Source organism: Pristiophorus japonicus, chromosome 33 (assembly GCF_044704955.1).
Source record: "Pristiophorus japonicus isolate sPriJap1 chromosome 33, sPriJap1.hap1, whole genome shotgun sequence".
NCBI lineage: Eukaryota > Metazoa > Chordata > Chondrichthyes > Pristiophoridae > Pristiophorus > Pristiophorus japonicus.
Window position 1 is genome coordinate 5244932 of NC_092009.1, and position 10943 is coordinate 5255874.

General features: G+C 47.7%; 1 non-coding gene across 1 annotated transcript; it reads right to left on the reverse strand.

Moving 5' to 3' along the window:
* Positions 1-10578: 10578 nt before the first annotated feature.
* trnak-cuu (transfer RNA lysine (anticodon CUU)) lies at positions 10579-10651 on the reverse strand. The gene has a single exon. It is a non-coding gene; the product is annotated as a tRNA-Lys (tRNA).
* Between the last annotated feature and the right edge of the window lie 292 nt (positions 10652-10943).

The window sequence follows — 10943 nt, forward strand, 5'->3', positions numbered from 1 at the left end:
CTCAAATTATTCATCAAAGGTTAAACATTAGCAAGACTTTGGATCGGGGGACTCATTAGATAGGACTCTGGGAGTCAGCACAGGCACGATGAGCCGAATAGTAAACTACCGTCAGAATCTGAGAGCTACGCTCCTCGTTGTCGTTGGCTCGTTGGTCGACGTGTATCATTTTCGTTTTGGCATTTTCAAAATTGAAATGCGAGAGGAGGTCTCGGGTTCAAATCCCAGACGAGCCCTGCCAACCTTTAGTCAAAGAATGGCTTCTGAGCCGGTAAACATTTGAGAAAACGGACATATTTCAAATTGAAACGTGTGATTTCGCTTCCTTGATCCCACAGCGTCCAAATCCTGGAGTTTCCCAGGAGCAAAGTGAAACTCACCTAACTGAGTAAAGTTAAAGTATCTCAGATGTACTCGGCTTTGTGTCTCATTGGACAACCTAATGCCATGTTTGGAACCGGCCAATATTGATCAGTATATCTTCATTTCTGCATGCATGAGCTCACCTCCATTGGGATAAGCATACATTAGGCGTCAATCTTCAATTCAAAGTGAAATATACTCTGCCCTTAATATGATTGTGTCCTGTTTCTCGAGCACCGAAAAGATGTGAGAAGCTGGCTTTTGAATTAGACCCTTGGCTGCCGAATTCAAACCGTACAGGAAATCAATCCGGGGTGGCCAAGCTGCCTGGTCTGATTAAAAGGCGTCCATGCACTATATTTCAGGATGTTATAGTCTTCTGGCCTCAACATTAGGTTCAGTGTATCGGATCATAAGCGCCGATCCCATTGTCTGGTAATGGTTCTGCTGTTCCCACTTACACCTCGTCTGGACCATCCTTTGTTACTTTATTGCAAGCTTACCACCCACTTTGCCCTTTCGCATTGTGCTATTTATTATTCAATCACTCCTCCGTATCACAGAGTTCCCCATTTGTCCTTCCTCGCTGCCTATTTTTTTCCAGGCGCTATTTTAGTTGAAAAAATCTGTAAACTTTACATTTTTCCTAAAATATCGGAATGATCATCTGACTGAATGTGAACCCGGGATCTTCATCCACAGAATCTGCACGACCTGCTGAGTTTTACAGAATTCTCTGTTTTTGTTCATTCTGTTTCCGTATCCCTTTTAAGGTGATGTGCTGATGGTCGGGGTCATTCCCTGTCTCTCGAAAATGGTGTGCGATCAGTCCCGGTTCGTTCTGTGTCTGTTTAAAAGGGATGTGCTGTCTGTCCCTGATTTCAAATTTCTAATTTCAAAAACTGCTTTTGGGGGGTGCTGGAATTTTAGTTTGTTTGTGTGTTTGTGTAAGTGAGAGAGTGCGTGCAAACGTGATTCGTGATCTTACTGTGCATTTCATGTCGCCTGAGAAAAAAGGCATTACATGCAACTTGAAGTCATACTGACTTGATTGAACACGCATTCGAGGACTGCCTGACAGGAGAAGAATCTGCTGTGGGATTTTGTTATCCCACATCTGAAAGATGTCAAATGACATAAGTTAGAAACACAGCAATTTTAGCGAGATGCTGCGTATGGGCTGTGTGACATGATGAGCTCCTTCCCCCTTATTTTCAAATACAAATCAAATCAAGACAAGGCAAGACAAGACATGACTGACTAACTGACTAACTTTGTTTATATATATATATATATGTATTTATATATACGTATAATTACATACATTCCCTGCATTTTAACTTTCACAATAAATGTACTTTTTCTGTTCTGCCTGCACTGGGCTCCATTACATTTGAGCTCTTTACTAGCACACGCAGCTGCTGTCAGATCCAGCAGAAAGGCACTCGCGACTTTAAAAGATCGCCTTTGTTGCCCACGATGGCTTGTCTTCCACCATGGGTTTACTGTGTTTCGAAAAAGGTGGTGTCTGCTGTGGGTTGTTCAGGGGAGTCTGTGAACCGCAGCCTCATTTGGTCCAGGTGCTTTCTGCAAATTTGTCCATTGTCTAGTTTGACGACAAACAACCTACTCCCTTCTTTAGCTATCAGCGTTCCCGCGATCCACTTGGGACCATGTCCATAGTTTAGCACATACACGGTCATTCAGATAAATTTTCCGTGACACAGTAGCGCGACCATCATTTACATTTTGTTGCTGACGCCTGCTCTCTACCTGATCATGCAGTTTGGGGTGGACCAGCGAGAGTCTGCTTTTAAGTGTCCTTTTCATGAGTCGCTCAGCCGGGGGCACCCCAGTGAGCGAGTGGGGTCTCGTGCTATACCTGAGCAGTATTCGGGACAGGCGGGTTTGGAGTGAGCCTTCTGTGACTCGTTTAAGGCTCTGTTTGATGGTTTGTACTGCCCACTCTGCCTGCCCATTGGAGGCTGGTTTAACTGGGGTCGAGGTGACATGTTTGATCCCATTGCGGGTCATGAATTCTTTAAATTTGGCACTGGTGAAACATGACCCGTTGTCACTGACCAGTATGTCAGGCAGGCCGTGGGTGGTAAATATGGTCCTCAGGCTTTCAATGGTAGTGGTAGCCGTGCATCCCGACATTATTTCACATTCAATCCATTTTGAAAAAGCATCCACCACCACCAGGAATATTTTACCTAGAAATGGGCCCGCATAGTTGACATGGATGCTCGACCATGGTCTGGAGGGCCAGGTCCACAAATTTAGTGGTGCCTCTCTTGGCGCGTTGGCCAACTGAGCACATACGCTGCATTGCCATAAACAGGACTCGAAGTCAGAGTTGATACCGGGCCACCACACGTGGGATCTGGCTGTCGCTTTCATCATTACGATACTCGGGTGTGTGCTGTGGAGATCCGAGATGAACGTCTCCCTGCCCTTTTTTGTTAGCACGGTGCGGTTGCCCAACAACAGGCAGTCTGCCTGACTGGACAGCTCGTCCTTTCGCCGCTCGAACGGCTTGATTGGCTCATGCATTTCAACGGGGATGCTGGCCCAGCTCCCATGCAGTACATAGTTTTTTTACTAGAGACAGCAGAGGATCTTGGCTGGTCCAAGTCCTAATCTGGTGGGCCGTGACAGGTGATTTATCATTTTCAAACGCTTCCTTAACCATCAACAAGTCAGCGGACTGCGCCACCATCAACAAGTTTGCAGGCTGCGCCATTTCCATCCCCGTGGTGGCAATGGTAGCCTACTGAGAGCATCCGCACAGTTCTCAGTGCCTGGCCTGTGGCGGATGGTATAGTTACACGCTGAGAACTTGAGTGTCCACCTTTGTATGCGGGCTGAGGCATTAGTATTTAACCCCTTGTTTTCAGCTAACAGGGATGTGAGGGGTATGTGATCGGTTTCCAGCTCAAATGTGAGGCCAAACAGGTACTGATGCATTTTCTTTACCACGAACACACATGCTAATGCCTCTTTCTCAATCATGCTGTAGGTCCTCTCGGCCTCAGACAGCTCCTGGAAGCATAGGCGACAGTTTGCAACTTGCCCGCAATGTCAGCTTGTTGTAATACACACCCGACACCGTACTACGACGCATCACATGCTAGCACAAGTCTTTTACATGGGTTATACAATAAAGCAGCTTGTTGGAGCATAAAAGGTTTCTGGCTTTCTCAAAAGAAATTACTTGTTTTTCTTTTCCCATACCCAGTTCTCACCTTTGTGCAATAACACATGTATGGGCTCTAAAAGGTGCTTAACCCCGGTAGGAAGTTACCAAAATAGTTGAGGAGTCCCAGGAACGACTGCAGATCCGTGACGTTCTGTGGCCTGGGCGCATTCCTGATAGCCTCTGTCTTGGCGTCTGTAGGCCGAATGCCGTCCGCCGTGATCTTTCTCCCCAAAAACACCACTTCTGTTGCCATGAAGACGCATTTCGACCTGGTCAGCCTCAGCCCAAAACGATCCAGTCGCTGGAGGACCTCCTCCAGGTTTTGACTGTGTTCCGTGGTTTCCCGACCCATAACCAATATGTCGTCCTAAAAGACCACCGTGTGTGGTACTGACTTGTGTAGGATCTCCATGTTTCTCTGGAAGATCGCTGCAGCCGACCGAATTCCAAACGGGCATCTGTTGTAGATGAATAGTCCCTTGTGCGTGTTGATGCAGGTGAGGCCCTTCGAAGACTCCTCCAGCTCCTGCGTCATGTCGGTCGAAGTCAGGTCAAGCTTGGTGAACGCCTTGCCTCCTGACAGCGCGCCAAATAGGTCGTCTGTCTTAGGTCGCGGGTATTGCTGCTGTAGCGAGAAACGATTTATAGTTACTTTGTAATCGCCGCAAACCCTGACCGTGCCATCACATTTGTGTGCTGGAACAATCGGGCTGGCAACTCGCTGAATTCCACTTGGGAGATGATGCCCTCGTGTTGCAGCCTGTCCAGCTCGATTTCCACTCTCTCCTCATCATGTGTGGTACCGCTTGCGCCTTGTGGTGAATGGGTCGTGCCTCTGGGACCAAGTGAATCCGCACCTTCGCCCCGGAAAAGCTTCCAATGTCTGGCTCAGAAATGGAAGGAAATTTGTTCAGAACCTGGGTACATAAGGCCTCATCGTCATGTGATAGCGCTCGGATGGTATCCCAGTTCTAGCCGATTTTGCCCAGCCAGCTCCTTCCAAGCACTGTGGGGCCATCGCCCGGGACAATCCAGAGTGGCAGTTTGTGCACCGTGCCCTCGTAGGTGACCTTGACCAAGGCGCTGCCCAGGATAGTGATAAGCTCTTTGGTGTACATTCTCAGTTTCGTGTGGATGGGGCTTCGGGCTGGTCTGAATGCCTTGTTGCACCACAGTCTCTCAAACATATTTTTACTCACGATGGATTGGCTAGCGCCAGTGTCTAGTTCCATGGTTATGGGTAAGACATTCAATTTTAGATTTAGCATTATAGGTGGACATTTCGTCGATAAAGTGTGCACCCCGTGTACTTCAGCATTTGCTTCCTCTATCTGAGGCTCTTAATTGCTTTGATCCACCATGGACCGATCTTCCTCTGCCACATGGTGGTTAGCAGGTATTGCAGAGCTTGCAGTTCTTTCGCAAGGCCGTTGGAGATGCCCCATTCTTCCACAGCTCTTGCAAACATACCCTTTGAAGCGGCATGAATAGGCTGAATGGAAGCCTCCACAACGCCAACAAGGTGCGAATTGCCTTGCATTCATCCTTTGTTGGGGACTCTGAGTCATCTGGGTCACCTGAGGCCTGCTGACAGTTGCAGACTCGTGGTTTCTGCCCTGTACATGTCTGCTGACAAACACATTTCCACTTAATTTATGAAGATTGCTAGCACTTGTGTGCTGAGAGGTTTGTTTGGTGTTATCACTGTTGGACATAAATACCTGTGTTATCGCAATGACCTTACTGAGGGCCGGTGTCTCTACAGCCAAAAGCTTTCGTAGGATGGTCTCGTGGCCAATGCCCAGTACAAGAAAGTCTCTGAGCATTTGCTCCAGGTAGCCATCAAAGTCACATTATCCTGCAAGTCGCCTTAGCTCGGCGACGTAGCTCGCCACTCCTGATCTTCAGATCGCTGGCACGTGTAAAACCGATACCTCACCAAAGCACGCTCTCCCTCGGGTTATGATGCTCCCGAACCAGTGTCCACAGCTCCTCATACGACTTATCTGTGGGTTTCACTGGAGCCAGAAGGCTGTAGGTCAGTGCCCCACAGAATGTGAGGAGGACCGCTCTCCTTTTTGCAGCACTTCATTCTCCGTCCAGCTCATTGGCTACAAAGTACTGGTCTAGCCATTCGACATAGGATACCCAGTCCTCACCCTCCGAGAACTTCTTCAGGATGCCAACAGTTTGCTGCAAGTTTGTGTTCGATTCGTATTCTCGTCGCCAGTTATTGTGGTCCTAACACAGATGATGCTGCACACAGGGAGGTTAAAGTAAGAGTGAACTCAGTCTTTCATAAGACACTCCAGAGTGAGAATCTCGCCTTAGGGGCCGGCTTACATACAGTGCTCCAAAGTAGTGCTGGGATCCCTTGGGACTTCAGGGGATGAGCTCCCTGCTGGCAGAACATGGGAGTGCATGCTTTACAGATACACAACACATACATTGCCTCAACTTTGATTTCTGCCAAAATCCCTTGTGTTTAACCTTCGCCGCACCTCCGCCACGATCTCTCACCGTTCCTCCACCACGACCTCTCACCGTTCCACCACCACGACCTCTCGTCACTCCTCCACCACGACTTCTCACCGCTCCTCCACCACGACCTCTCACCGCTCGTCCACCACGACCTCTCACCGTTCCAACACCACGATCTCTCACCGCTCCTCCACCACGACCTCTCACCACTCCTCCACCACGACCTCTCACCGCTCCTCCACCACGACCTATCATCGCTCCTCCACCACGACCTCTCACCGTTCCTCCACCACGATCTCTCACCATTCCTCCACCAAGATGTCTCACCGTTCCTCCAACACGATCTCTCACCGTTCCTCCACCACGATCTCTCACCGTTCCTCCACACTGACCTTCGAGTTCCTCCGCTGTACCTGGGTCCCGCCGATGTTCCTGCCCATGCACCAAACGGCGACCTGGATTTTTATGACGTGCAGCAGAGCAGGTCTCCAGCCGTCCTCGTTAAACCTTGCCACTGGACCAAGACCTCGCTCTGTCAAGCCCGTGTGGTGGCTGGTGTGCAATGGTCACACCACATTAAAACCATCCACCCACAGGCATCTTCCACCCTTTGATTGGAGTTCAGGACTGCAACATCGGGTCCTTCATTGAAACACCTGTTAACACATCTGGAAGTAAGCCTTCCTCGTTCGAGGATCCACCTATGATGATGATGATGATGATGTGTGGGACCTTTCCAAATGCCTGCTGGAAACCATCAGATTAAATCTAGTAAGACCCGTCCCTTGATTCAGTTTTCACTGACCTTGCCTTAGGAAGGCTACATTGGCTTTGGAGGGAGCACTATGTCGGTTCCCATAATGATACCTGGATTCCAAGGTTTAAATTAAGATATGAGATTATACCCACTGGAAATTAGAGGGTCGAGCAGTGATTTGATCAAAATTTTCAAGATAATAAGGGAGCAGATAGGTTAGGTGGAGATAAATGATTTGCGCTGGTTGGGGAGTACCAGACTAGGGGCCGTAGTCTAAACATTAGAGCCAGACGTTTCAGGAGTGAAATTCGGAAACATTCCTACACACACATGGTGGGAGAGGAATGGAACTCCCTTCTGCAAAGGGCAGTTGGTGCGGGGTCAGTTGTTCATTTAACATCGCATTTTGACCAAAATTATTCAGGAATATTGGCCAAAGGTGGGTATATGGAGTTTCGTCACAGATCAGCCACGATCACATTGAATGGGGGAACCGGCTCGAGGGGCTGAATGGCCTCCTCCTGTTCCTGTGTAACAGGCTCGAGGGGCTGAATGGCCTCCTCCTGTTCCTGTGTAACAGGCTCGAGGGGTGAATGGCCTCCTCCTTTTCCTGTGTCACAGGCTCTAGGGGCTGAATGGCCTCCTCCTGTTCCTGTGTAACAGGCTCGAGGGCCTGAATGGCCTCCTCCTGTTCCTGTGTAACAGGCTCGTGGGGCTGAATGGCATCCTCCTGTTCCTGTGTAACAGGCTCGTGGTGCTGAATGGGCCTCCTCCTGTTCCTGTGCAACAGGGTCGAGGGGCTGAATGGGCCTACTCCTGTTCCTGTGTAACAGGCTCAAGGGGCTGAATGGACCTCCTCCTGTTCCTGTGTAACAGGCTCAAGGGGCTTAATGGGCCTCCTCCTGTACCTGTGTTGTAAGGTCTGGGAAACAAAGGGAGGTGATATGAGAAAACATAAACTAAATGGTATTATGTTAAAAGGGAAGTTGAAGGATTGAGTGATTTACACACATAAATCTTTGAAGCTGGGTAGATAAGTTGCTAAGTTGATTAAAAAGAATACAGGGCCCTTGGCTTTATATGTCGTGAAATGGAGGACAGCAGCGAGGAAGTTATACCATACCTTTTCAATCCCGGTTTAGGTCTCAGTTGGAGAAATGTTTACAGTTCTGAGCACCACAATTTAGGAAGGATATCAAGGCATTGGAGAGACGTAAGAAATATATAAGAAACATTTACTGTTGTTGTTGAAGACACAAACACAGGCATTAATCGAGAATCAACCTGCAGGTGACCACACATAACTAAAGAGAGCCAGAGAGACTGACAGAATCGGGAAACACCGGCAAATAGACAAGAGATATTGACAAGGACTGAAAGAACTTTGCGATCAGAAAATTGACGGCACAGCTGTGGTTAATGATACGGCTTTGGATGATTGATCTCCTTCCAAGCCTTGAAATTCTGGAGAACCGGTTTCGTGGTACGAAGCTCGAGATAAACCCACGGGGCGATGCCAACAGGCGCCTGGCAGCAATCAGCGACAGGAAGATGCAGCTTTAGCAGGCCCGGCTCATTCAGTCGGCATCGTATTAGATTTTTACTCTCCGGGTCGTGGGATCGAGCCCCATGTTGGGTGAATTATTTTCCTTAAACTTTTATGGTGCTTTCACAGGAAAACATCATTAATGAACCCACAATCTTCTTTTGCACAATGAAAGAAATGCGAACTGAGGGAGAGTTGTTCATTTGATCATTTGTTCTGTATAAGAACACAAGAACCAGGCACAGGAGTAGGCCATTTGTCCCTTCGAGCCTGCCTTCTTTTGCACTGAAACAAATTATAACCGTGTTTTTAAATTAGCAGTGCGAGATATTTAGAGGGCACATTTCAATGTTTCACAAAACCATTCCTTTCGCGACAGCCACCCAGGATCGATTCCGGTTTGAGAAGTAACTTTGATATCGTTGTTTGTCATTGAATTGGGGTCATTTTATTAAGTTCGATGGATCTCCCAAAGCACTTGAGAGTGGCGTCCAAACAAATGAGTTTGTAATTAAAAACACTGAATGTCAGGAGCTGTATTTGAACCCACACCACCAGAAAAGACTGTGAACTGAACACAGCACCTTAGACAGGTTGGCCATCCTGACTGCTAGATACTCCAGTTGCAAGTTATTACTCTGGAATGTTTCAGACCGGACACTTGTTCGGTGTTACTGGAAGGACCAATGACCGAGATATTCTCGCCCCCGGGGTTTTCATGAGCAGTTGCTCGGTGTATGGGGCGTTGGTCCGGGTCCGAGGTAGCTTGCATCATGTGACAATGGACACCGGACTGCTCTTGTTCCATTTTATCGCACATTAGTTTTTGGTTCAAAAAATATATGAGAAATGGGACATGAACCCACATTTTCAGAGGAGACAGTGACCTGAACACAGAACCTTAGACCGCTAGGCCATCCTGATTATTCAGTGCTGTGTGTGGCCACTTGCAGGTTGATTTTGAACTTTTGTGTCCTGTCACATGAAATAAATGAGGGCAGCAGGCTTGTCTCTGCCTGACACCGAGGAAACAGTGAGACAGACATTGCATTGTGTTCAGGTATCATCACAGCAATATCCGCAGTCAGGAGCTGAAAAGGACGAAGAGCTGAAAAAACACAAGAAGAAAGCTAAGAAATGTCAGCAATTGTGGTAAACTCTTTAATGTGTTTCCTGCTCGTTTAGTGATGCGGTGCTCACAGAGGGAGACCGGATGCAGAAAGTAAATCTTTCATTCAAAATCTTTAAAATAATGACATGCAACAAATTAAACTGTGTGTCGAGGGATGGGGATGGGTGAAGATTAGTTGTTTTATTCCCCATTCATTAACCGACAGCGTTGTTTTGTAGAATTGCTACTGAGGGACAGTGGAAACTTCAATAACTGAACTTTAACTATGTAAGGATTTTGAATCATTGATGAAGTTTTCTCCCCTTACTGACTTTACTCACTCTGTATGTTGGAGACTATTTAAAATGTTCAGTTCTCATGCGAAAAGGAACCAGGCGCGACTTTTGTTCAATTTATTTCACAGCAAAAATAGTCTCCAAAATAATGTTTCCACCCGTGCTCGAACGGGGTACCTTTACGCGTGTGAGGCAAAACTGACAACCGCTACACTACAGAATCATTGTGGGTAAAGTAATCTTAGGAATACAACCAGAGTTTTAACCGACACAGCTGGCCGAAACGGCAGTAGCTGGTTTTACGAGAATAGAATGAAGGTGCTATATTTAAGGAGGCTGTGAGTGTGGCAGGAATTGACCTCGTGTTTCGCAGACTTCACCCATAGGAACAGGAGATGGCCATTTAGCACCGAGTGCTTAGGATCTGGGATGCACGTCTTGAAAGGGCGGTGGAGGCAAATTCAATCTTATCTTTCAGACGGGAGTTGGATAAGTTTCTGAAGGAAAAACAATTGCAGGGCTACGGGGAAAGGGTGGGGGAGTGGAACTCGCTGAGAGTCCGCACGGGCTCGTTGGGCCGAATGGCCTTCCGTGCTGTAACCATTCCATGATTCGATAAGTTATTGGCACATTTCATAGTGTGGGTGAGAGCACAACATTGCAAAGGGACATGGATTGAGTCAGCAAAACTAGAGGCATCTGATTCAGGAGATTCGCAGGGCTTGGAAATTTCGGAGTTTAATGACTTTGAAAGGAACATTTTTGTTTTGTGCCGTTTCGGTCATAGGTTTTCCATGAAAGCAACATGAAATGAAAAGAAATCGCCCAACGTGTGGCTCGAACCCACGACCCTGAGATTAAGAGTCTCATGCTCTTCCGACTGAGCTAGCCAGGCTTCTGACCAACGCACGTTTTTATCACTCATTGCAGCCAGACGCCTGTTGGCTCTGCCCCAGATGTTAAAATTTGCTGTTGAAGAACTGACAGGGTCTTGTTCAATGGTGGACCAGGCTCGAGGAGCCGAATGGCAAACTCCGGCCCCTAATCCGCATGTGTTTATGTTTACGTCTTTATGCGGAGCTCCTTCGGGGTGAACGAGCCAAAGGAGGACAGCGGAAAAGTTACAAGGACACCCTCAAAGCCTCCCTGGTAAAGTGCAACATCACCACTGACACCTGGGAGCAGAC